This window comes from Ambystoma mexicanum, chromosome 3p (genome assembly GCF_040938575.1).
Source record: "Ambystoma mexicanum isolate Mex_15411 chromosome 3p, UKY_AmexF1_1, whole genome shotgun sequence".
Classification (NCBI taxonomy): domain Eukaryota; kingdom Metazoa; phylum Chordata; class Amphibia; order Caudata; family Ambystomatidae; genus Ambystoma; species Ambystoma mexicanum.
This window is the reverse complement of record NC_090925.1, coordinates 152249707-152276630: the sequence shown is the minus strand read 5'-3', so window position 1 is coordinate 152276630 and position 26924 is coordinate 152249707. Positions and strand designations below refer to the sequence as shown.

General features: G+C 45.0%; 1 protein-coding gene across 1 annotated transcript in view; it reads right to left on the bottom strand.

The window, feature by feature from the left end:
• The window catches only part of LOC138580182 (C-type lectin domain family 2 member L-like), a 407308-nt gene that overhangs the window by 246646 nt on the left and 133738 nt on the right, over positions 1-26924 (bottom strand). The window lies entirely within an intron of this gene.

Genomic DNA, 26924 nt, shown 5'->3' with positions numbered 1-26924 from the left:
AAACGCCAGGCCCACACAAACAATAATGACGTCATCTCCTTGGGCAACGCGGCAGTGGATGCTGCTGCCAAAGAGGCATCATACTTAGAAAGAGAGGTACAAGGGGAATTCGTATTAAAGAGAAGTATGGAAGAAGAGAAAGATGACGGTTACAACTCAATGCCAATTTCACAAATAATCAAGTTACAAAAAAGGGCCCCACCCGAGGAATAGGGGTGTCACGGTATTAGTTTTATGACAGTATGATAACCTTCTTGCCAAATGACGGTATATCATGGTTATCGCGGTATATCAGGTGGAGTTAACTAATCTTAACAAATATTTTCTAAAAGGTCAGAAATTGTCAGATTTATCATCACAAACAAAACCAGGCACCCAGGGGCAGAATTGGGCTTTTCAATATACTTTCCACTGAAATGCCACCCCTTGCTTCCACCAAACACAAACACACGTGTGGAGAGGGGTGGGGGGAGCCCTGCTGCGACTAGCAAAGCAAACTGAATAGCTTTTCTTAAGTGGTCATTTAGGCTTTTAGCTCCCCCACTGACTACTGGTGAAGATGAACATGTTGCCATCTTGATAACCTACATGCCACAGATCAATGGAGTCTGATGGTAGTATACGCTTGTGCGCATACACACACACACACACACACACTCTCTCTTTACGTTACAGCCTTTAGTTTACTTGCCTGCCAAAAGGTGTTCAGTAATCACAGACAAGTTACCCTTTGGTATGGCAGCAGGGAATACCCACAGACATGAGTGGATTTCGCAGTGTAACTTATATGTAAATTCAATGATCGAACCAGGGAAATCCCCCATTGTCATATGTTTAGAAAACATTATTCATTCTAAATATATAAACCCCAAAGCCGCCAACCCAAAGTAAACCCTTTTCCTTCTTGGCACTGTATTTATTCTTCCTGTTGCTAACATATTGATTTTGTCTCAGGCACGTGTGGTTTATGGAATGGCATTAAAAACTGCTCCAACTGAAACTACTTGGCAGACAGCACATCCAACAGTGCAAGACCAAGACTGCGCAGCACTTGCTTACTGCAGCCTTTCCAAATCAGATTGAAAAGCACACTTAACGGTATGAACGGTATACCGGTATAAACAATGTGACGGTTATTATTGTTCAATTAAGTGGTTCACGGTATCTTTAACGGTATACCGTAATACCGTTACATCCCTACCGAGGAACAGGAACTCTGGACTAAAAGAGTATACCCAGTCACCCACCAACGTCCTCTGGCGGCAAAATTATACAGGAAAAGTAGTAATGCCTGTGGAATTATTAGAGATAGCATTCCAGCAACTACACTTCCCCACACACACTGCAAAACAAGACATAGCAGCCGACATACAGGAAAATTGGTTTGTGCCAGGGTTACAGGAGCACATGGCAAAATTGCTGATAGAATGTACAACTTGTCAGACATACAACTCACAAATGACTTTGAGGACATTGAGAGGAACACTGCCCCGCCCCATTGGACCATTGTTACGCTCACCTGGTATCCACGGGGATGCCACTCAGCCCTGGTTGGATGATATGCGCCTCAAACCCTCTCCCCGATCCCGGGTGGTGCTTCCGATGGCAGTTGAGACTGAAATACAGGAGGGCTGGATTCAAGATTTAGCTGTCTCTGGTGGGGTGCCTTCCCACCTCCCTTGGACTCAACCTTCCCTTGGCACTCTCCTCACCTTGTTTCTTTAGAAGGCGTGCTCTCCGTCCTGCTCTTCGTGGCAGGGGCACATAGTCTCGTGGGGGCGTGAGCAACTGAGTTACTTCACTGGTGGGCACCCTTTTAAGTGTCCTTAAGGTAGGTCTTGCTGCTTTACACTCTTTGTACTCAATACTGTTCTTGCCTTCCTTTCTCCTATGTGATTAATGTCTTTTCTTTCCCTTTAGGTGGAGATTTGGCATTGTAGTGCAGGTTAGGCTTAGCACCTGCTAGTAAATGATGGCACGGTGCGCGCGATGCAGTTCGGTAAGTAATGCGCGATGCATGGTGCTGTTCTGCCTCTTATGTGCTAACCTGTGTCTCTCCCCTTCTTTTGCAGGCCGCAATGCTCTTTCCCGGTAGGCGTGGTGTTCCGGAACAATGCCGGCCAAGAGGCGGTTGACCAGGGAAGAGTCTTGTGTTTTCCGTCGTTAGTGTGCACCTTTAGTGAGCGTTCACTAATGCTCCCCTTCTTTCTCTCCCTATTCAGCTTGCGTCATTCCGGGAAGCGTGCAGTGTCCAGAAGATGTAATTCACTGGGTTGCTGTCCCCAGGGGAGCAGAATCGTTAGCTAGCGACGGGCTGAAGACTGGATGCTATTCGCAGGTAAGTTTCTGGAACAGTGTCCCTTTTTCTCTCTCTGCAGGCTTGTGGTCTGAGGATAGCTGGTAAGAAGAACACTGGGCACGGTGAGCATTACGCTGCATTCAGCAGAATAACACGAAGTGTGTGCTGCTGTTTGGGTGTGGTTTAAATAGCTTTCCTGTAAAGTAGTCCAGGCCAACCACAACCAAAACACTATACCGCATAGTTCGGTTCTTGGTAACTGAGCTATGTGGGTGCCTCCATGTTGACTGCAGGTCCAAAGAAAGTAGTCCAAAGTAAATAGTCCCACTTTAAAGATGCTTTCCATAATGACTATGAGCCTGGTGCCAAAGGCACCAGGACTGACTCCAAGAGAGTCTCGGATGAGGTCTTGAGGCCTTTGAGGCCATAATGGAACCCCGAAACCCAGCCCTACCTGGCAGGCTGCCTTGCCAGTGTGGGTCAAGGGTAAGGGTCATGACAGCACTCCCCCCCCCCCCCCCCTTCCACCCTACCCCCCAAGGCCCCTCTCACGGTAGTCCTTCTGCCTGGTCCTGGTTTGGTTGGAAAATTCTGATGGAATTTCCTAATCAGACGTGGCGCATGGATGTTCTCGCTAGGTTCCCAGGACCTGCCTTGAGGGCCATATCCATTCCAATTGACTAGGTAATATAACTTGGATCTGGTGTATTTGGAATCCAGGATATCCTTTACTTCGAATTCTGGTTCTCCGTCGACCATTACTGGTTTTGGTGGTGCCGTGACCCTTGTACCAGGTTTTACCGGTTTCAGGAGCAAAACGTGGAACACCGGGTGAATTTTCATGTTGGATGGTAATGTTATTTTGACAGCTACTGGGTTGATTATAGATTCAATGGAGTAAGGTCCCAGATACCGAGGACGAAAGGTGCGAGTGCCTTTTATGGGTACATGTCTTAATGCTATCCAAACCTTGTCTCCAACTTGATAGTCAGGGCCTTTCTGCAGTGTTAGCGAATTTCTTTTGTTTGTGCTTGGCTTGGATTAGGTGTTCTGCTGCCCTTTTAAAGGCCTGGGGAAATGGTTGTTTGTAGGTTCTTGCCTGCTGGCATTTCCAAAGTAGTTGAAATGTCCATTTCAGAAGTACGTGGGTGTCTACCGTACAGGACGTAGAATGGGGTTTGACCTGTGCTGGAATGTAACTAATTATTGTAAGCATATTCTGCTATCCATAACAAGTCTTCCCAGTTTCCTTCCACTTCATGCACCATGCAACTCAAGTATTGCTCGAGTGTCTAATTAGTTCTGGCCGTCTGTTTGGGGATGGTGGCTGGTGGATAGTCGGATGTTGATTTGAGCCATTGAACAGCACTTTCTCCAGAAGTTGGACACAAACTGACTCCCCCGATCAGAGATCAGAACCGATGGGAAGCCATGTAACCGAACAATATTCTCCAGAAACACTTTTGCTAAACTGGATGCATCTGGTAGACCTTTAAAAGGAATAACGTGCAGCATTTAAGTCTAAGACCACTAAAATAGCGTTGAATCCTTGACTGGGAGGTAAGTCTGTGATGAAGTCGAGGGAAAGTGTGTGCCATGGTGCGGGAGGAATCTCCAATGGTTGAAGAAGACCAGCTGGTTTCTGTTTTTGTGATTTGTTTTGTACGCACACGCCACATAACTGGACACATTGGATAATGTCCTTGCGCCAAGCAGGCCACAAATAGTTTTGTTTTACCATGGCCAGGGTCTTGGCAATTCCAGGGTGGCCTTCCATCAGGGAATCGTGATACTCCGAAATGACTTGCTGTTGTAGTTCCTTTTTGGGCAAATATAAACGGTTCCTAAAATATGGCAGTTGGTCTTTAACAGTGTATTGCTCTCCCTGAGCACACCATTCTAGCAAGGCGTTAGGACCCATTACGTGCTGAATCTTGTTTTGGAGTTCAGTTTGTGTCAAAGTCGTTGTAAGGCCTAAGAGTTTGTCCTCCGGAATGATGGCTACTGGATCTGGAGCTGTATATACCTTTTCATCAATGCCCATGCGGGATAAGGCGTCAGCCTTCCCATTCCGGACTCCTGGTCGATATGTGATTACATAATCATATTCGGCGAAGAAAAGTGCCCATGGTAGTTGACGTGAAGATTGAGCCTTCGGTGTTTTCAGATATTGCAGGTTTCGATGATACGTAATTACAGTAACGATATGTCTGGCTCCCAGGAGGTAATGTTGCCATGCTTTAAAAGTGGATTTAATAGCAAAGAGTTCTTTGTCTGTGATAGCGTAGTTAAGCTCTGGGGGTGAAATTGTTCGTGACTAGAAGGCCACAGGATGTAACTGGCCAGTTTCAGCATCCTTTTGTGAGAGAACACCTCCCATAGCCATACTGGAAGCATCAGTTTCTACGATGTAAGGAAGGTCTGGACGAGGGTGTCGCAGGACTGGGGCAGAGGTACATTTTTTCTTAAGCTCTAGGAAGGCTCTCTCTGCTTCTTCGGTCCAAACAAACTTGTTGTTTTTTCGCAATAGTAACGTGACTGGGTGTACGATTTGAGCGAAGTCTGAGATGAATTGGCGGTAGAAGTTTGCAAAACCCAGCATGCTCTGGATTCCCTTAAGCGAAGTTGGTGACGGACACTTTAAAATGGCATCTACCTTGTGCGTATCCATTCTGATGCCTTTCAAAGTGAGGATGAAACCAAGGAATTCAACTTTGGTTACGTGAAAAGAGCATTTCTCGAGCTTCGCATACAGTTGATGTTGGCGGAGCTTGGTGAGAACGGAACGGACGTGCTTGACATGGTCCTGCTTTGAGGCTGAATACACTAAGATGTCATCTATATAATCCAAGGCATAAACATCGACAACGTTCATGAAGTACTGGAATGCAGCGGGAGCGTTGCAAAGTCCAAAAGGCATTACTTGATATTCGTACAAGCCATATTTGGTACGAAAGCCGTTTTCTATTCATCTCCTGTCTTTACTCGACCAGGTGGTATGCTCCTCTAAGGTCTAACTTGGTATAAATCTGGGCATCTTTGACTTGGTCTAATTTTTTTTTTTTTTACTTGAATTTTTAATTAAAAAGAAATTTTTAATTTTTACAAGGGTTTTCCCAACTTAGAGAACCCCAAAGGAAAAACGAGTGAGTCCGGATTCCTTTCCTCACAGTCTCTTTTCTTGTTTGGTTTTTAAGCGATGCAGATGCCTCCCTCTTTGCCTTTTGAGCTTTAGTCTCCTGATTTCAGTGACTCTCTCGCTGAACCTTACTGGTTTATCAATCTAAAGGCTGCTTCTATTAGTTTCACCAATGTCAAGGACCAATGTGTTGTCTCTCCTGAGATTAGCCTGTTCCACAAAACCTCTTCCTCTACTGTTGTTACCCCTTGGAGTCGAGGTTGAAGGTATGTGGCTCTGCTTTGTTTGGTCATCGATCATTGGAGCGTCAGATGTTTCAAGGTTTCCACTTTGTCCATGTTCTTGCATAAGTGGCAGCTGTTGTCCATTGCCGGACTGCGGATGGCTAAGATTTCGTGCGTCATTAGTAGATTGAGTCTAGCCTTCAAGATCATACATCGCATGCCTTTGTTTGGGAATTTCAGGCAATAGTTTTGCTGTTTTTTGACTTTGTTAAATGTTGGCGGGAGGTGGGCCAGTAGTTTGTTAGTACTGGCTTTTTCAATTGTCGAAATCCAGTCCCTCCATTCCATTTTCCGTTTCACCCGGTCCGGATTGGATATCAGATCTTCTTCTGTACAGGCTATTTCTGTAAAGATGAGTTGGAGTCTTGTAGCCCACATCTTGAAAGCCTTACATGAGCCACTCTTTAGTTCTTCTGCGATAATGTTGTAAATTGGTAGGGTGTCCGACATCAAGATTTTCCTCCATAATCTCATTTTGCTTTGTTCTACCAGCGAGGCTAGCGAGACAAGGCCTAGTTCCCGCCTGATCGCGGGCATGGAAGTTGACTTCGGTAAACCCAAAACAGACTTCCAGACGTGGCCTTCCAGCTTCTGCCACACGCTTCTGGGGATGTTTAATGAAGCTTCCATGCCGTAAATGATCGATGGGACCACCTTCCCTTTATAAAAGTTGATGGCCGGTAGCATAGAGAATTTTCAAAATTTTCTGTCCACCGCTCTCGTCTGTGCTGTTAACAATCTCACCTTGCTCCATAGGTGTTCTTGCATTGCTTTGTCTCTTGCTGAACCATCAATGATCACCCCCAAGTATTTAAACTCATTCACCACCTCAATTTTTGTTTTGTTCAAGTAGCATTTTGGTGGTCACGCCAACTTTTTTGTTGATTTGTTGAAAACTAGCATTTTTGTTTTTGCTATATTGATTTCCAAATGGTTTGTGTCCATATATTTTTCCAAGTTTGTTAATTTGCGCTGGAATCCAATTTGCGTTTGGTCGATGATGATGGTGTCATCTGCATAGAGTAGTCGTGATATTTGTGCTTTACCTATCCTGGGGGGGAAGGCTCTGATTTGTTCCTCCTCCGGTTGATAGTTCCCCCAAAAACGTGATAAACAAAGCCGGAGCTAAGGGGCAGCCTTGCTTAACGCCACGCTTCACCTGGATCTCCTTTGACAGGGCACCTTGTTTGTTCAGTTTCACCCTGATTTTCATGTCGGCATGGAGTGCTTTGATCGGGTTCAAGATTGCCGGGGGGCAATTCTAATGATTTTAACTTATCCCAGAGTTTTGCCCGATCTATTTTATCGAAGGCTTTCGACAGGTCTACAAATGTAAGATACACTTTGGGGCGCCTTCTCTCACTTTGGCCTTTAGTATGTTGATCAATAGGATGTTTATAGAGGTGCTCCCATTTTTCTGAAACCCTGTGTGAAAGGCATCGTTGCATCGAGCCGTTTTGGCCCAGGTTCTAAAGTGGTTCAATAACTGTGATGCAAAAATCTTCCCCACGATATCTAGCAAGGCTATGGGTCTATAGCTTTCTGGATTTTCTCTGCCACCTTTTTTGTAAATGGTGACGATTATAGCCTTCAGCCAGGTTTCGGGGATCATGTTAGTGTTCCTACAGTGGGAGAAGATTTTGCTGATCACGCCCGCCCATGCTTTTGGCGATTTTTTTTCAGATCTGCGTTGGTCAATCCATCTGGACCAGGAGCTCTTGAGGTTTTTAGTTTGAGGATGGCGTTTTCGATTTCCGCCACGTTCGACACGTTTACCCACTCTGCTGTGGCTTCTTCGTCACTCTCCAGTGCTCTCTCTTGCGGTAGGTCGAATTGGGCCGTTAAATATGACACCCATTTCTCCTCTGACACTGAGTTTGCGATTTCTGTGGCCGTGTTCGAGTTCCTAGTTTTAATTAGTGCCCAGAAATTGCTTGACTTTTTTGTGTTGAGGGCTCTCAACATTTTCTCGGCATCTTGTTGGTACAGTTGGAGTTTGTGATGTTTTAACCAATGTTTGTACTTTTTTGCTTCCTTTTGCCACTGCTCACATGCTTCGTTGGTGTTTTTCTTCGCAGTTCTCTTTGCTTTGCGAGCAATTTTCCTCTTTTCGACTACCAGTTTGTCATAGGTATGTTTAGGATGCGTCGCCTGTCTTTGTTTACCAGCGACTACTCTTCTAAATGGAAGCAACATCGGTAGATAGTTTGGACGCTCTGCGCCACCATTAGTTGCGTCTACTTCAGTCGGCCACCCATAGTTTCTGGATATCTTTATAATATCTGTTTCCGTCAGGCGCAATCGGGTTTGCTGGATATTCACCTCCACTTGAAACTGATATGTTGGGTTGGCCGGCTGCTTCTCATTCCATGCGCACATCACAAGGTTATGATCACTGTGCGTGGTTCTTTGTACTTTGAATTCCAGGATACTCGTCAGAAGACCCTGGGAGGCGTAGATGTGATCCAAAGTGGCTTTGGAGGACAGGTTTTCCCAGGTCGGGATGTTCACTTGGTTAGGGAATAGTGTTTCCATGTTATGTAAATTCCGCGATTTGGTGACCGCCCTCCAGGCCTTTCCCCGTTTCACTGTGTTACGTTGTAGGGCCTTGTCTTTTGTGGTCCACTGAGGTTCTGCACAATCAGCGTTCAAGTCGCCACACACAATAATTTCAATCTTTTCGAACTCTGTGTAGATCCAGTCTATTGTCTCACCCATCTTTCTACAATATGCTTTTGTGATTGTCCGTTGGGGGTTCCAATATGTATGTATTATTGCTAGGTGAATAGTGTCTCCCTGTTCCCTCGGTGTCATTTGTTTGCTCCATGTTGTGGTTGTCACCAGCAACTCGTAAGATTCCATTATTTTCTTTGGCGAAGACAAACCGGAGCCCATTTTTATTGCGGTCAACAGGCCTGACGTTGGACGACCCAACAAGCCTTTTATGGCCGGTGATATTTCCACTTCAAATCCATCTAGTGACGGTTTCTCTAAAAGCCATGTCTCTTGGAGACACGATATCCATGCTGGTTAGGTCCACGTCGCTCGCCACTGTCAGGTGAGCGTGACCTCGCGTGTTCCATGAAGCTAGGGTTATTCTTTCAACGCTTGCCTCTCTCTGTGTGTTGACTGTTCCTGTCTGCGATTGTGCCGTAGAGAAATTTCGCTGCTATCTCTGAGATTTCGGGTTTAGTGTTGCTTTTAACCAAGACCAAGGACCTTGTGGTGTTGCAGCTGCCTTTATTTTTTCCAAGTTTCTCATTTGATTTACCTCTGGTGACTTCCTACGCGTTCTTCTTCTTGGGCTAAGGATTGTTGCCCTTTGAGGGTCCTCTCTGTTCAACCGTGAGTTATAATTTTGCTGATTACTCTCGTATCTTTCTTTCTCTCTTTTTTTCTCTCTTTTCACCAGGGGGCCTGTTTTCGGAGGTATTTTTTTTTTTTTTTTTTTTATTGAAACATCAGTCGAAATATGTCACAATGTAATACCGTGACATCAGACTTTTGTTACGAGTTTCATCCAAAGTTTTTTTTTTTTTTCCTCTCGTTTCATTTCGTTTAGTCCGTTTCTTTTAGTAGTCAAAAATTCAATTGATGTGCTTTCCATTAAGATCGTCCTTCTGTGTTCTCTAGATCAAGTGCGTCTATAAAGTTGACTATCGCACAGCAAAGTTTTACAACATTCCCGGCCATTGCCTGCGACCACCAGTCACGTGCTTCTGGATCCGCTGGGCAAAAATTGCCTAAGTGTAAGGATCGTTTTGTTGTGAGTGACGTGCATTTGGTTATCAGATGTTCGATGGATTCAGGTTCTTTCATGCAGAAACGACATCTGTCGTTGTTTACTTTATTTGAGTGACGAAGCCACAATGCTGCTCTTGTATTAATTGCATTTAACCGAATTCGTAAAAACTGAGCCCGGTGATGACGGGAAGGACAGTTTGCCAAGTATTTACATAGAACACCCAGCTTGTGTTGTCCAATTCCGGTGTCTAGAGTTGTGACCATCTTGCAACGTTGGTCGTTGTTCTGGATCCAATGCATTGTGTCGACCTTTTGCTTAACCAATTGCGGTCGCATTATCAATTCATCAGTGTTTGAGTTGGCATGGGCTAGGATGTTTGTCAGGCGTTGTTTCCACTCTTCAAGTAATACTGAATTCCCCGGTCCAGGTCTAGTGGAAAAGGGCTGATAGGCAGGTGGTTTGGGCGGCATAATCATTTTTCTAAATGCCATCAGAGATTTCCAAATTACGCAAGCATGAAGCGAATTTATGGAAAGTTCGTATCTTAGTTGGATCATTGAAGTATAAGTTGGTAGCTTCAGAACACGCCGCCAAAAAATACCTTCAAGCTTCTGCCAAAAAGCCGCTTCAATGGACCACCCTGCTTCAGATCCATAAGTAATCGCTGGAACGACTTTCTGCAGATAGAATTTCAGGGTTGGGGTGAGTGCGAATTTGCCATAAGATTTATCCAGAAGCTGGGCTTGGATTCCAAACTGCACCATGCGGGCTTTCAGGTCTACTTTCCAAGGAGTTTCACAGAGTGAATTATTAAAGGATATCCCCAAATATCTAATTGAGTCGACCACGTCTAGTGGTTTTTTGTTAATATGCCAGGTGAAAGGACGTTGATTGTTAGATTTTGGTTTGCCGATGATAATAATTTTGGTCTTGTCGGTGTTAATTGACAAATCGTTGCAGTCGAGGTATTCATTAAGGTTGGACAATTGCCGTTGTAGGCCTATCTGGGTTTTGTCCAGAAGGACTATGTCGTCTGCGTAGATTAAATGACCGATTTCGATGTTATTTAGAGTTGGTGGAAAGCATCTCACATTTATTCGGTGTTCAGGTATGTCGGCAATGAACAGTTTGAATAACTCAGCTGCTAATGGACATCCTTGTTTCACCCCTGTGTTTGTTGGTATAGGGTTAGAAAGAGCACCTTGGTTGTTTAGTCGGATGCTAATTGAGGTATTTGAATGTAGCGCTCTTATTGGATCCATCAGGCTACTTGGGCAGTTCCATTTCTTTAGTTTAGCCCAAAGTTTTGAGCGATTAATGGTATCAAAGGCACTCCGTAGATCGATAAAGGCTGCGAACAGTTTGGTTTTGGCCCTTATGCTTTCCAATTTTAGAATTGTCATTAAGAGCAGGTTTACTTCCACCCCAACCCCTTTTGTGAATCCGGTCTGTCGGATGTCGGGGATTGAGTTCGTCGTTGACCAGTGCGTAAGCTGTAAGCGTAAAAACGATGCGAACATTTTCCCAATGGTGTCCAGCAAGGCTATCGGGCGATAGTTGGATGGATCTGCCCGATTGCCTTTTTTATAAATTGGGACTATTATTGCTTCTCGCCAGGATCCAGGAATTGTTGTTGTTGTGGACAGTCTGACAAACAGGACTTCTATCAATTTAGCCCATTCCTCCGCGTTTATCTTTTAACATGATGTTTGTTATTAAGTCGGGGCCAGCGGCATTAGAGTTTTTCAATGCTTGTATTGCAGTTTTTATGTCGGCGGCGGTAACTCGTAGCCCCCATGAAGTTAGGTTTGAGTCTGGAACACTTTGATCTTCATGTTGTATGTTACTGAAGATCTTTGCATAATGTAGTGTCCATTGCTCGGGGGCAATTACGTTTGTCGTCGTCGGCTGATGTTTGGAGTTCCCAGTATTTAGTATGGCCCAAGTTTCGCGGGAGTTTTTCTGAATTAGCTGTTTCAATAGCGACTCCGCTTTGTCTTGTTCAATTATGGTTTTTTGTGATTTAAGCCAAGAACGGTACAATTGTCGTCGATTTTGGATGTCATGAATAATGGAGCTTCTATTGTCGGTGGTCTTAATCAGCTTCTTTAGCTTCCTCACATCCCGTCGCATTTCTCTTTTTGCCGACGTTATTATCATGGATGAGACATGTTTATGTAAATGACCCATGGTTAAGTTGGAAGTACGTACGGTGACAAAATCGGAGAATAAAGGAATGTACTCAATCAGCGAATCGTCTTTATTATCAAAGTTCTGTCTTATTTCCTGAAGGTTCCTTCTGTTTATTCTGAGACGGTTGCCACCTGCAGTCACTGAAATCGGAATTTCATAGTAACGAGTATCCGATGACCATTCCAGCTGACAGGTAAATCGCAAAAGGTTGTGATCGCTCGTTGACATAGGCAAGATTGTTAAAGACAGGTTTTTCTCAAATAGGTTATGTGAGACCCAGAAGTAGTCAATGATTGAATGGGTCTTATTATTTGACCACGTTTGACTTGGCGGTTGGTCCCCTGAGACGTTCCCATTGACCATTAGACAGTTCCTTGTGCGAAGGGCGCGGCTCCATAGCATGCCACGGATGGGGATGTCTTTGTCTAGAGCTGGCTTGTAGCTCTGCGTTTCACGCTCGTATTTAAACCAGGCACAATTAAGGTCTCCTGCACAAATGATTGAGAGATTCCTGTATTTCAGTATGGCCTCATCGAGAATGTGGAGCATAGAACTAAGAAAAAGCTTGGTACTGATTTTATGTGGATTCCAATAACCATTTAGAATGAGAAGGTGTGACCTGGCGTCATCAGATTGGTGATTTGATTGTAATAGGGCGCCTTGTATGAAAGGATTTGGGGCAAATGAAGCCTTAAGCTGCCACCATGTATTGATTTTAATCATCATTAGTAGGCCAGAAAAGGGACGACCCTTTGGTCCTTTGACAGCAGGATTTAATAAGGTCGTAAAGCCATCTCTCATTGGGGGTGCACTTAACCAGGTTTCTTGGAGGCAAATGATGAATGCCTTGTCCAGATTGACATCAAATCGATTGAATAAGTGGGAAGACCCCCTGGTATTCCAAGAGAGAATTTCACGTGTGCATTCAATTACACGGACTGATGGCTAATTCCGATCTGTAGTGCTATTCGTCAAGTTATTCATCGGGGTCCGATTCGTTCCAGATCTTTGAGAATCAACTCGTGGTGATTTCCGTTTGTGCTCCATGTGTCTTTGTTCACGATGTCTAGGAGCAGAGTACTCCGGACTGGTTTTCCGATTGTTTGTGACCAGATTTTGCGGTTCAATTGAAACGTCAAAGCCATAGCTCAGTAATTCATTTGCAGCTTGCAGAATGGTGTTCCGTACTAAGGCGGATGGAATGTGCAAAAGCACTTGATCACAACGTCGTTCCGTTGCATATTCCACAATTCTTATGTCTGCTGACACTATCGTTCGTAGTGACGGAATGCAAGTGAGTAGTTTCATCACGTTCTTCCTGTTCATGTTCACGTCATGATCATCGTGATGAAGATTTTGCAATCTAAGTTTGCAAGGTGTTAAACCGACACTAGAACCCAATGAAGTAGATGCCTGAGAACGATAATGAACTGACCTATTTCCATGCGAAGTTGTGTGTTTTGGATTCAAATGGGAAAACTTTTGTTCCTTATTTGGCCTCGTCCTTATTGGATTTTTGTCAATGTTCGTGGATCGATTGAGATCATACGTAGTCAACGGTAGGTGAGTCGATTGTGAAGCTTCTTGAGCTGTGTCCGATACAAAGTTTTGGTGGTCGATTGACAAGTCTTCAGAATATGTAGATAGGTCGCAGATATCAATTGTAGAGCTGGAAGAATTGTTTGGAACAGTTACTGAGTCAGAGTCAGTTCTTTGACGTTTGTTCGGATGGGCTTCTGGGGCATCAAGCTCCTTTGCCTGTTTTGTTTGATTTTTTCTAATGTCTGAATCTTTTTGGTTAACTACTTTGGCCTGATTAAATAATCCGGGGGTGGGGACCTTCGGCAAATTTCTAATCAGGTTTCGAGAGTTCAGGGATGATGTACATTTCTTAGCTCCCTGTCTTGGTATTGTCTGGCGTGGGTTCAGAACAGGGCGTTTGATGTGGTTTACAGCGTTAAAGTCTTTTACTTCTATTTGTTTTGAAGGGCCCTGAAAGATGCCAAAGGAGGCCACGGACTTCATCGCCGGGGGCTGAGATAAAAGGCCATTTGTTGGGAGAATTTTTGAATGGTCACAATCGGAAGCTTCATGAATTAAAAGAGGTTTGTTTAAGCTGGTCGCAGAGACTTGCTGTGGAACAGAGATCGATGAGTTGGATATCTTTTCGATTGAAGTTGAAGTTTGACCTGCTGTTGACTGGATTGTTGTCTTTGTTATAGCCTGCAAGGAAGCGTCCTGCGTTAGAATTCTTTGGGATTCAGGGTTTCGCATGGGCGTTGAGTCTGTAGTTTGGTACTCAGTTTTGGAACAGATTTCGGTTGAGAAATGACGCATCCATTTCACCGCCTCAAGAAGGCCGTCAGACAAGGAGTCATTTTGGCAATGATGTCGGGCAGCGAGATCACTTAGGCGTTCTTGCCAACGCATTGTCCTTTCGGCTTCCTGAGTCAACTGTTCCTGTAGAAAGTTTGTTACAGTCTCAAAGCTGTCCATCTTTTCCTTTAATGAAATAATAAGTGTGGACTGGTCCTTGTATGCATCGAGCAAAGATTCATACATTTTTAGAAAAGGCAAGAGTGCTGTAGATGATGCAGCTAGTACGTTGTTGTAGATCTGCATTGCTGCTGCTGATGAAAGACTCGGTTTAGGGCCCGCTCCAGTCTGTTCGCCTAAATTAGACTGGTTGCTGTTTATGGAGTCTGAATGAAAATCTGGTGTTGATATTGCATCGCCAGTTACATTCACCAGGACTGCTTTTGGGGCAGGTTGAATGTTTGAGGACAAATTCTTGTTTTTTGTTGGGTGCACGGAAGGTGTAGTTTGATGTTGTGATTGGGCATTGTGCGTTGTATGCCATAACGCGTGATTAGATTTGTCGTCAGTCACGCATTTGGGATGCGTTAAATGCCCAAGATGAGGTGCTTGTCGCATCAATTCGCTGGTGTGAGGTATCCTTGCTAAGTTTTGCTCATCACTGTTTTTCTTGTGGGACCAATCGATGTTGTTTCTTTGGCCTCCTTGCTCTGTTTGAGCAATAAAGGAGGTCCTCTTTAACGGTATGGTGTCATTTTCATTGAAGGAATTAGGCTTTGTGTAGACAAAGACAGTGCGTGTGGGAGTCTTGTCGAGAATATCAACAGCTCGACGTTTGACCGCGCTTTGGGCTTTAATGTTCTTCAAGTTTGATACTAAGGAGCTCACGGCCAAGGTGGTTTCGTCATGTTCAATAGTTGCGGTTGCAATTAAATTCGATGCAGCAGTATTTTTGGCTTCAGGATAACTTGTTGAGGCAAAATCCTCGTTGTCTTGTGAGGCTTCCATGAGCTCAACATCCGTTAAATCAAATGGCGTAAAGAACTCGTCTCCTTTGTTCGAGTAAAGTGGTTTAACAGAGGTTGGTGAGTCTGTGCTCCTATTTAAGGGGGGGAGATCAAGTAATGATAGTAGCGGTCGTTGTGGAGAGCTGATGGTAACTTCCACGTCGGTTCCATCGTCTGAAATTAAAACCACAGTTTCTCCTTCGCTGACTTCGCTGGTAGTAGCCACGTGCAGGGCACATGCGGAGACTCCACCAGACGTGTCAGTGTTGGGTACGTTGATTTCAAAATCATCTAGACTTGACGTCGGCGGATCAATTGATGTTGTCTCATTAGTCACAATATCAGGTGGAGATGATGAATTTTGCGGAGGCACGGTGTCTCCCTTTTTGTCAAGGGTAGCTGGTGCACATATTTCGGTGGAAGTCTCAGTGGATTCCTCAGTGTGCTGCTCGTCTGAGTACATTATCATCGGTACAGGCAAAGGGTTAACAGTGGTCATGTCGTCATCAATACTCTGGTCAGTTGACAAAGGATTAGGAGATCTGAATTCAGACATGTTTTTAGATGCACTTTTGTGGAGCAAGGAGCTTACCTTTATTGGCTCCGGTCTCGAGTCACTTTTTAGCGCTGTCCAAGGGTTCTGCATACGGCGTTGTTGAATGGTTTTACGTCGGGTAAGGGGGCCAGAGCCCGTTTGGCCACCTATACCGGAGTGCGCCGTCATGAATGACTGGATCCGCACTGCCGAGACCAGCCGTTGACTGCCGTAGACTGACTCAGCTCACGACTCCGCGCCGGAATCGAGGCTAAATAGGGTCCGCCTCCAAGCTGTCAATGGCCGATGTTAAAGGCACAGGCACAGTGCACTGCGGCTCCAGCCGGCAGTGCAAGCAGAATTGAAACACGTTGCTGCAGCTCCTCACAAGAAGAAAAGTCGTAGCTGACTGCCGTAGACTGACTCAGCTCACGACTCCGCCAGTATAGGAGGTATAGTTGCGATGGTTATACCGGTGCTCCAAGTCCTCCTGTCAGGTATATCTGTTAGGACTGAAGCGCCTTTTTTCATGCCATTCTTTGCACAATCGGTTTGCTTTATATCGCTCTTCTGTTCTAGATATGTATCGCTGTGTTCATTCCTCCCTGTCTTGTACTTTCCTCGTTGTATCTTCGCTGTAACTTATGGTTTTTATTTCTGTTAATGTAAAGCCACTTTTTTCCAATTCTCTCACTGCAATAGGGTTAATGTATTGAATTCCCACCGCCTTGACATGGATGCCTTTGCTGTATTCCCTCTATGATACGGCTCCACTAGTGTGATGTGTTCCGACTTGATGCTTTTTAACGTCGTTGTTTTGCTTATTATTTGAAGGATAGTTCTCCTATTCAAGACTATGTAGTCTTTGATTGCTTTAGTTTGTTCGATTTTGAATGTGCGTTTTGCATCATCTGTTCTTACATTTCTGCTTTGCTGTCTGCTTGCGTTTTTGTCCTCTCTTCTTGGCTCTGGAGTTGCTAGCCTTCTTGTTCTGGCCCTGTCCTCTTTGCTGTCTCTTTTGCTGCAGAGTCGCTTCTCATTTTCCTTTACGTTTGGCTCCTGACGATCTTTCAGGCCTGGCCGTTCCTTGTTTCCGTCTGCTTCCTTTACTTCTTTTCTGCTTGCTGATTGTTCCTTGACTGCAGTTTTTATTTATTCGTCCTTTTCGATGATAAATACCTCCTGGTCTATGTACCCAGGGTTTTCTTCCCAATGTTGCGAGAGATTCATCAAATCTGAGTCCTCCAAAAACTCTTCGTTTGCAGTTGGGGAGCCTTGGTTGTGGGGCCTCTGTTTCAGTGATCCCACAGTTTCTACAGATTCCTTTTTTTGGATCGGGTTCTTTGTGTAGTCCTTCTTTGGTTTTTGCTTCGCTCCTGTGGGTGAACGAGGCGGCATGATCTTCAAGTCTTTGCCTGATGTTTTGACGACCCTTGTGTCGCTTGCGGCTAGGAGACTTGGTTCTCCCAAATTGGGTGCTGCCGCGTCGGTGGTTCTTGAAGAGACCCTGTTTTTCTCTTTTGCCTGTTCTTTTGACTCTTGCCAAGCGTCCAGTTCTTTCAGCCTTTCTCTGATGTCGTTTTGATTCCGTTGTGTTTGGTCTGTTACTGTTTGCCTTTTCTTCTCAGCTTGGAGCGAGTCTACTAATTTTTTAAGATCTTTTTTGAGGTCTTCTACTTTTTCTCCCAGCATTGTTGTTGGATGTTATTTCTCTCTTCTAGGGCGGTAATGTATCCTTCAATATAGGTCATTTTTGTTGTTAAATTAGCCAGTATTGCGCTGTTATCTTGTACTCCTTCTTTTATCGCCTCGTACAGTTTGCAAAAAGGAGCTAGGGCGATCATCATGGCTGACATGACCGTTTCTATATCCGATTTTTTTGCTAGGAAATTCTTTCAAGGTTGATGAAGATGTTTCACTGGTCCGTCTGGGTTCCTTCTCTGTGGCCCCTACAATCCTCTTTGGGGGTTTCACTGGGCAATCCTTGAGGAAGTGGCCTGATTTTCCGCAGTACAAACATAGCTGCTGTTGCCTTCTCTTGTCTCTTTCAGTTTTTGTTAATAGTGGCCGCACGCCTCCAATCTGCATGGGTTCTACAGCGTTCTCCGACACGTGTGAGACATTGTCCTTTGGCCGAACATACATGGTCCGAGTGTCTGATCTAGTCCGGTCTGCCTTTCGGTCTTGTAATCTATGATCTAGTTGCACAACCAGATTGATGAATTCAGTGCAGTCTCTGGGTGGATCAACCACCTGGGCTAGGACATCCTTTAACTCTCCCCGTAGTCCTCGATGAAACAGCGTGGTTCTTTTGTTTTCAGGCCACCCAGCTTCAACGACTAATCTTTTAAAGGTCGCTATATACGTTAGAAAATCTTGATTCCCCTGCCAGAGTGATAAAAGTTTGTTGTCTACTGCTTGTTCCTGGGTATGACGAGCAAAATGTTTCTCCATTTCCCTCGGAAACCTCCCAAAGTCATGTAACAGTGAATCGTCTTGGCTTACTAATGGTACCGACCAATCTGCCGCACTATCAAATATGACAAAACAAAAGCTACCCATGCCTGGTCGTTGGGGAATGCACTAGGTTGGCAAAGAAAATGAAGACGACATTGATTCATGAACGTAGCATACTTCCTGGGATCACCTGTGAATCGTTCAGGTGAAGGAACTGCTCCAGGAAGAGTTATTTGTACCGGAGTGGTTGATGAGATTGGTGCTTGCGTTGGCGGATTGTTCCCAGGTAATGGAGTTTGTCCTGCCTGTGACTGGGAGTACTTGTCTACTGATTTACTCGGTACAATCTTTGGTAACAACTAGATCCCTCCAGAGAGCATTTGTTTCTTGCCTGGCTGAATGTACTTCGGCACATAACTGTCCCAATAACCAATTGGTCTATCTCGGATGTCTCCATGATGCCCAGGTGGATTATTTGTTTTAGGCTTCGCGTTCTGTTATGCTCACCTTGTATCCACAGGGATGCCACTCAGCCCTGGTTGGATGATATGCGCCTTGAACCCTCTCACCGATCCCGGGTGATGCTTCTGATGGCAGTTGAGCCAGAAATACAGGAGGGCTGGATTCAAGATTTAGCTGTCTCTGGTGGGGTGCCTTCCCACCTCTCTTGGACTCAACCTTCCCTTGGCCCTCTCCTCACCTTGTTTCTTTAGAAGGCGTGCTCTCCGTCCTGTTCTTCGTGGCTGGGGCGCATAGTCTCGTGGGGGTGTGAGCGACCAAGTTACTTCACTGGTTGGCGCCCTTTTAAGTGTCCTTAAGGTAGGTCTTGCTGCTTTACAGTCTTTGTACTCAATACTGTTCTTCCCATCCTTCCTCCTATGTGATTAATGTCTTTTCTCTTCCCTTTAGGTGGAGATTTGGTGTTGTAGTGCAGGTTGGGCTTAGCACCTGCCAGTAAATGATGGCGCGGCGTGCAACGCAGTTCGGTAAGAAATGCACGATGCGCGGTGGTTCTGCCTCTTATGTACTAACCTGTGTCTCTCCCCTTCTTTTGCAGGCCACAATGCTCTTTCCCGGTAGGCGTGGTGTTCCGGAACGATGCCAGCCAAGAGGCGGTTCCCCAGGTAAGAGTCTTGTGTTTTCCGTCGTTCGTGTGCACCTTTAGTGAGCGTTCACTAATGCTCCCCTTCTCTCTCTCCCTTTTCAGGTCGCGTTATTTTGGGAAGCGTGCAGTGTCCAGAAAATGTAATTCGCTGGGTTGCTGTCCCCAGGGGAGCAGAATCGGAAGCTAGCGAGGGGCTGAAGACTGGATGCTATTCGCAGGTAAGTTTCTGTAACGGTGTCCCTTTTTCTCTCTCTGCAGGCTCGTGGCCCCGAGGATAGCTGGTAAGAAGAACACTGGGCACGGTGAGCGTTACGCTGCTTCAGCAGAATAACGCGAAGCATGTGCTGCTGTTTGGGTATGGTTTAATTAGCCTTCCTGTAAAGTAGTCCAGGTAAAGTAGTCCAGGCCAACCACACCCAAAACACTATACAACATAGTTCAGTTCTTTGCAACTGAGCTATGTGGGTGCCTCCATGTTGACTGTAGGTCCAAAGAAAGTAGTCCAAAGTAAATAGTCCCACTTTAAAGATGCTTTCCATAATGACTATGAGCCTGGTGCCAAAGGCACCAGGACTGACTCCAAGAGAGTCTCGGATGAGGTCTTGAGGCCTTTGACATGGGAGAAAAATGCACAGTGAAATTCTTAGTGAGGGAAGTGTTTTCCCTGGTGGGGGATCTGTGACGTCATACGATCTGACAATGGAATGCATTTCGTCAACGACTTATTCAAAGCAGTGACTGCGCTGTTGGGGATAAAACACAAACTATGTTCGATTTATCACCCGCAAGCTAACGGAATTTTGGAAAAAATCAACGGCCTCCTTAAGAGTAGATTGTTAAAATTGTGCCACACCCTAAAGAGAAACTGGGTGTACTGCTTGCCGTTGGCCCTATTTTAATCGAGAAACCAGCCCAGCAAAGACCACCACTTGTCACCCCACGAGATAGATATGACCCTAAGAAGGATGGCAGATGCACATAGAACAGCCACAGTACTGGGTGAGGAGTTCCAAGATTACCTAATTAAATTGACCAAAGCAGCAAGGATAATAGCAAAGCAAATAGCCCCACCCTTCACACGAGAAAGTGAAAGAGACACAGTAACTCCTGGCAGGATATAGCCTAAATGTACAACTAATGCCTGGGGAGACGGTATATGAGTGCAGCTTTGTGCGGAGATGGAATGCTCCAAGATTTCATGGCCCATACAAGGTAGTTTAATGTACACCCACTGCAGTGAAAATAAAAGACCTGAAATACTGGATCCATCTATCAGACATACGAAAAGCATATGACAGCGTTGTAGTGGTTAGAGAAAGAAATGTTGAGGAAGGAACAACACAAACGTAACTTAATAATGATGCTGAGAAATAATACAGAGCCAGATAAAAAAGAGAAATAAAATGAGAAGTGAACTACCATAAACGAAAGGAAAAGGTGTACATAGAAAAATGAAAGAAGTGTATATAAAAGTGAATGGTACTCGTAAAATGCGAAAATACATTTGTCTGAATAATTAACTGCCTCCTGCTCTCTCTCTCTTATTCTTTCTCCCTCTCCCTCTCTGTGTCTTTTATCTCATTCATCTCTCCTTGTCTTCCTCACTTTCTCTCTCAGAATATGCTAAAAAATAAACACACTGAAATGAAGATGATTGCGTAAAAAGCACTGCTATGAAAATTAATGCAACAAAAAGTTAAATGTGCAGTGTGTGCTTAACCCAATTGTATCACTCTGTAGGTACAGAAATGGCAGAAACAAGGGCCCTCAATGCCAGCGACACTACAGTAGATGCTGATAGGAGAAATGTTAGTAGTGCTAGGTTGTATTCCTTTGAGTGCGGCCTCTGCTTTTCTGCAATTTTGTTTTATGGAAAATGAGGTGTGCCCATGCAAGAGCGCTTAAACGGAATAATAACTTAAAAAAGAAACCCAGTGTCTCTCAAGACACTAACAATCAAAAATAAAAAAAATCCCCTATGAAAAAGTGTGGTCAAAATTCCATCTCTAAAAATATTGAAAATGCAATCATTGACTTCAATCAGTTGAATGATGAGTCGAAAATAGTTCTTAATTTGGGGATGCAGGATGGTCAGGCCTGTCCACCGAAAGGAAACATACCAACGATTATATTACATAACCCAGTGAGTGTTGAGAAAATCTTCCTCAAGCCTGAACCATCCTCCCCTCAACAAAGGCAATTTTCCAACTATTATCCCATGACCACAAACAAAACTACTCAGCATTTATCTATATGTTGTGATAATATGGTTCCCCCTACAGAGGACACTTCAAAGAGGCAATCGCCTGTTGCGGGGCTACCGGCTAACCCTCATCTGCCTATGTACCCTCCTACAACACTCCTGTGTTCTGCGAAATTTGCCTCTCACATTTCCCCTATAAATAAGGCTCATGTTCAATCTACTGTGCTTTCCAAAAATTGCAAAGATAACGTGCCTAGAGTGGTTGACCTCAGATCACAATCTGACAACAATATCAACTTTAACCCTCAGGGTAGGCTACCGGTATCAAATCCATCGAGTGTTGAGGTTCATAGGAATTCGAAATCAGAAAGTGAGGCCAACAGTTTTGCTTGGGATACTCCATACACTTTAGGGTGGCGGAGTGACCCAAACCAAAACGGTCAACAGAGACTGAATCGATCTTTCCTCTTTAATATTTTCAAAGGTAGCCCGCAACTCTGTACACTACACTCAGATGACATAGAATGGATAAAGTTGGCTAATCATAACAACTACCGCATGATGTGTGCCCTGCACTCTGTGATTATATTAAAATTGCTGTGGGAGTATAGGGAAGATTTTGAAATGCGTGGGCTAATGCTCAAGCTATTTCGCACAGTTGAAGAGGCCAGTGAATTCCTGGAAGAACAATTTCCACCCACAATCTCTAATTTGACTGGGGACACAATCATCTCAAGTGCCTCCCCTTTGAATGCTGACTTAATTATGCAGCTTTCCTCTTTAGTAGGGGCTGCTTCTAGCATTACTTGGTTAGCTCTGTTGTCTTCTATTATAGAAATGTGCAAAGTGACAAAGCAGACCTAGCGAGAAACGCTTTAACATTATTTCATGGAATTGTTGTGGCCTCAGAAACTTTACGACTTGGCTCGGACAAACCTTCCATGGTGATTATCCCAATGTTCTCTTTCTGCAGGACACAATGTGTTCTAAACAGTTAGCTGCAGATGGTTTCACTACCTTCTGTGCACCAGCAATGCAGGGCCATAGTGGTCGACCTTCAGGTGGGGTGGCCATTTTAATCAACAACTCCTTTAATCACTGATCTCGGGTGATTTCTTGTTCACCACAAATACAGGTTATTGAGTGTAACCTGGTAGATGAGCCTTTATGTTCTTTCTTATTGATTTGCATATATTTTAACCCAGCAAATCAGACCTTGGAGGCCTTCTTTAACCCTTTTAGATGTAATGTTGGAAGATGCCTACATCAACTGCCCTGCTATGCATATAATTATATGTGGTGATTTTAATTCAGTATGTCTAAGTGCCATCCCAAGGCCTACTGATAGTTCAACTCGCAAAAATCGCACTCCATTGGTAAAGAGGGGGGATCGTTGGCTGTGTTATTTGTTGGAATGGAACATGCACTATGTGAAGTTCAAAACGGGTCATCATCGAGGCACCTGGATAAGGGGACTTGCATCTTCCTTTATCGACTACTTTTTTTCTTTCGATAGGACTTCTAAACCTGGTGAACTTGATGACTCTCTTGGATTCTCCACTCGGTGATCACGCGCCGATCCTTCTGCAGATTCACTGGAAGACCGCTCCTTTAGTTAGCAACCCAATTTTGGGTTTAATTCAACCTGAATGAACCTGTATTTCTGTGAAATGGCATCCTCGTTTGTGTAGGGAATTTTCCTATATTGTAAATAGGGAAGCTTGGAGAGTGTACAAGGCAAATGTAATGTCTTGTAATGCTTCACCAAGAGAGGAAAATAATTCCATGGTGATTCGAACACATATACGTGACATCATGCTTCGCCCCCAACCTGCACCAACCAAACATCGGTTCACTTTGAATCCTAAAATAGCCAGCCTTAAACGAGAAAAGAATTATAGACTAAGATCTCTCACTCAATTGAAACTAGGTGATCCCGAGTACCGGGAGGCCAAATATAAGATCTGCTTAAAATATCGGAACCAAATTAAAGTGCTCAAACATCATCTTCACCTAAAGGCAAACCAAGGGATGATGTACCTTCTTGTAAAACATGACACCCGTAAGATCTGGGCCACCCTTAATGGGAAGAATAACCTTGAGCATTATCACTGAGCAGCCTTTCATCTAACTGTTGGCAACAGTACAGCGGTGTAAAATTCCAGCCACCGCACAGTTTTTTTAAATGTGATTCAGGGATTCAGCACCTCAAATGTACCAAGCACCTATCATTCTCTCTAGAAGAAATTATCCTAGCCATCCAAAGTCTAAAATTCTCCAAAGCGGCCGGGCCGGACGGGATACCTTCGTGTATTCTTAAATCTGATCCCCATTTTTGGGCTGCTATCCTCTTCACAAAATTTGATAACATCTTGCGATCTAATACGATTCCAGGATCGTGGTTGAATGCGATTATTATTCCCATTTTTAAAAAAGGGGACCCTCAAGACCCGGCAAATTTTCAGCCTATAGCCTTAATGGATACATTAGCTAAGGTATTTGCTATCCTTCTTTTGAAACATCTTGAGTCTTTTATATATGAACAGAACATCTATTCCAGCCACCAAGTAGACTTCGGAAACACATGGGCCCTCTTTAAATGCCACCATGGTTGCCCAGTTATTGGCCAAGCTAAACAATCCAAGTCTGGTCTGATTTATTTAGCGGCCTTAGGCCTATCTTGTACCTTCGATACGATAATTCGCTAATTGCTTTGGTACAAATTACTGGCTATGGGCTTCTCAAAGAGGCTGGTTCAAGTAATTGCAATGCTTCACTCTAACACGGCTTTCCAAGTCAGGGTAACCCAAGATGGTGCGTTGACTCCTCCCATCCCAACCTCGACTGGAGTGAAACAAGGGTGTAACCTTGCCTCACCTATGTTTAATCTCTATATTTGCGTCATGGATAAACTCTGGCTTGAGCCATCCATGTTTCCAGTGAAATTTGGCAGGACCAAGCTCAATTGGCTATGCTTTGCCAACAACATTTTACTGCTGGACAGGATGGCTTTTGGGCGTCAAAACAAGCTAAACAAATTCAACGAGTATGCTACAAGCCACAACTTGAAGGCCAATTCCATCAAATCAAAGATTATTATATTCACCAAGCAGAAAAAGATCAAATTCAATAATTGGCACATTGCGGGCATTAGAATTGAACGCCTAAATAGCTTATGTTATCTTGGCTATACATTAACTAATTCCAACTCTAAAAAATCTTGGGCTGTCGGCTTAAAAACAAAGGCTCGTCCTCTAGTGTCCATGATGAGAATAATATTTGGGAAGAATTGTACATTTTCAGTACTCCCAGTAATTGAATTCTATATGATGAAGGTAGAACACATTTTATTATACGGGCTGGACTCCTTTATACTGGAGCTGGATGACATCCTTAATAATATCCAGGCCCAGATGTGAAACACATGTTGGGTCTGACATCGTCAGTACCCAACACAATAATCTTGCAGGAACTGTGCCTCTCCTCGCTAGCATCGAGATGGACTTCGGGCAAACTAGCTGGTTATGCAAAAATATTGGTTCCACCTCAGAACTCACTCTTTAAAGGACTCAACGAGGGACTGGCCACCATGGGGCGCACGGATGAGCAGCACCTCCGTGTGAGCTCCGACACGCGGGCCCACAAAAGTGACCTGAGCCCCCATTTTTGACCCCCCCGCGTGAAGATTGGATCCCCCATGCTCCGTGAACCGGTCCTCCGTCGCGGAGCGAAGTTTCGGCGAAAAACGGTGTCTCCAGGGGGGAGAAAAGACCCACGGCGTGAGCCTCCCCTCCCCGAACACACGCGTAGCAGGAAAAGACTCTACAGCGCAGATGCGGGCCCTGGAGTGACCGGCCCCTCCCATCATCCAGAGCAGCTGGAATCTCCCCGCCTGCACCGAGCATTCTACAGAGGATAACTGGTGCGTGACGGGGAGACCCAAGCACTATCCCCATCTCCCCACCTGGGCTGTGGTGGAGGCTGGTGCCGCAGAAGAGGAAGCAGCGCAGCAGAGTGGGTAGGTGCCCCCCCCGCCCCCGCCTCCGAACGCTACTCAAGCCCGACCCCCTTCTCCCTCACTTTTGAGCATGGAAACAGGAAGGTAACCCTTCGCTCTGAGTAAGAAATCCGTGAGTGCATCGCAGACATTCTTGGAACCGCCCCAAGCGAGGAAATGCAAGTGGACTCATCGCAGAACAGAGCGAGATGGGGATCACAAGGTGCGAGAAGGAAAAAAGTCAAGGGATCAAGAAAGTACAGACGGCCCAATGACACACCGGATAGGAACAAATGAAATAGAAATGGGTTGTCCTCCATCGCGACAAAGCATGGCCTGACACCATTGTCTAGCATACACCAGCATTTCAGAATTTGGTACAGTCACTTGGTCTTTTCATATACGTGAAGAGACAGCCATCTGAAGCACAGAGATGAACAACTGGTGGGGTCGACTCTTCTAACTACACGCATCGATGCACCAATCAAGTTAACGGTAACTGTTGTCATGGTTTTGTTAATATGTTGTTGGGAACAGAATGGGACAGAATGAAGAAAGGGGGGCTACGACCCTCACTGGTGGTCCGACAGTAGACCGGCTGTACGCATCTGGTCCAAACCGGACGCCATCAACCTGGGACACAGACCCCCATGAAGATAATGAGGAGTCAACGACGGGATCTTGGGACAATGGGTATGAGGCTTAATACCCTGGGGGGGAGGGGAGGGAGAGGGAACATCGAGTCTTGAACCCTCTGCTTGGTAGGGGCAGCTATTACATTACTTCCATCATGGCAATTTCCTGCAATGGGCAGAGTGACGTTCCGACTGAGTGCTGCGAACATATCAATGTGCCACGGATATAACGAATCAAGTGACAGGCAGGGCACACTCAAAATGGGCACATTGAACATTAAGGGACTTAACTCCCCCACCAAAAGATCGCTAGTAACAAGAGAGTTCAAGAGAGCCAAACTAGATATACTCTTTTTACAAGAAACCCGATACAGCAAGGGAGAAGAGAGGAGGGTTTTATATGCCAAGCTAGGCTCTGAATACTGGGGCTCTGGCCCACTGAAGAAAGTGGGAGTCGGCATATTAGTCAGTAAAGGGATTCAATTTGAACTCTTGAAGTCATGGATGGACGTCAGCGGCAGAGCACTAGTCCTAGTAGGCAAGATACAAGGCACCGTCATCACTCTGGCGTCAGTGTACGCCCCCAATACAGGACAGGCTAGATTCCTGCAGAGGATAATCCCGAAAGTCATGAGCGAAGCAGAGGGCGAGGTAATACTGGGAGGTGATCTGAACACGTGGATGGATCCGGAACTGGATAGACAATCAGATCGCACCTCTACGCCCCCCTCAGCGGGCGTCGGACACCCATCAGCCGCATGATATGATGGATGCCTACAGTCTCACGATGCATGGAGACATAATAATCCCACCCAAACTGGATTTACTTTCTTCTCGGCACTGCGTGCAACCTTTTCCAGAATAGACTATATATACCTAACCGCAGACCTTGTCAGGGCAATGACTGAAGCCAGCATAAGCCCTATCTCATGGTCAGACCACGATATGGTCACGGTCACCTTCGATCAAATGGCCCTTCCTCGAAGATGCTCTAAATGGCGTTGCAACA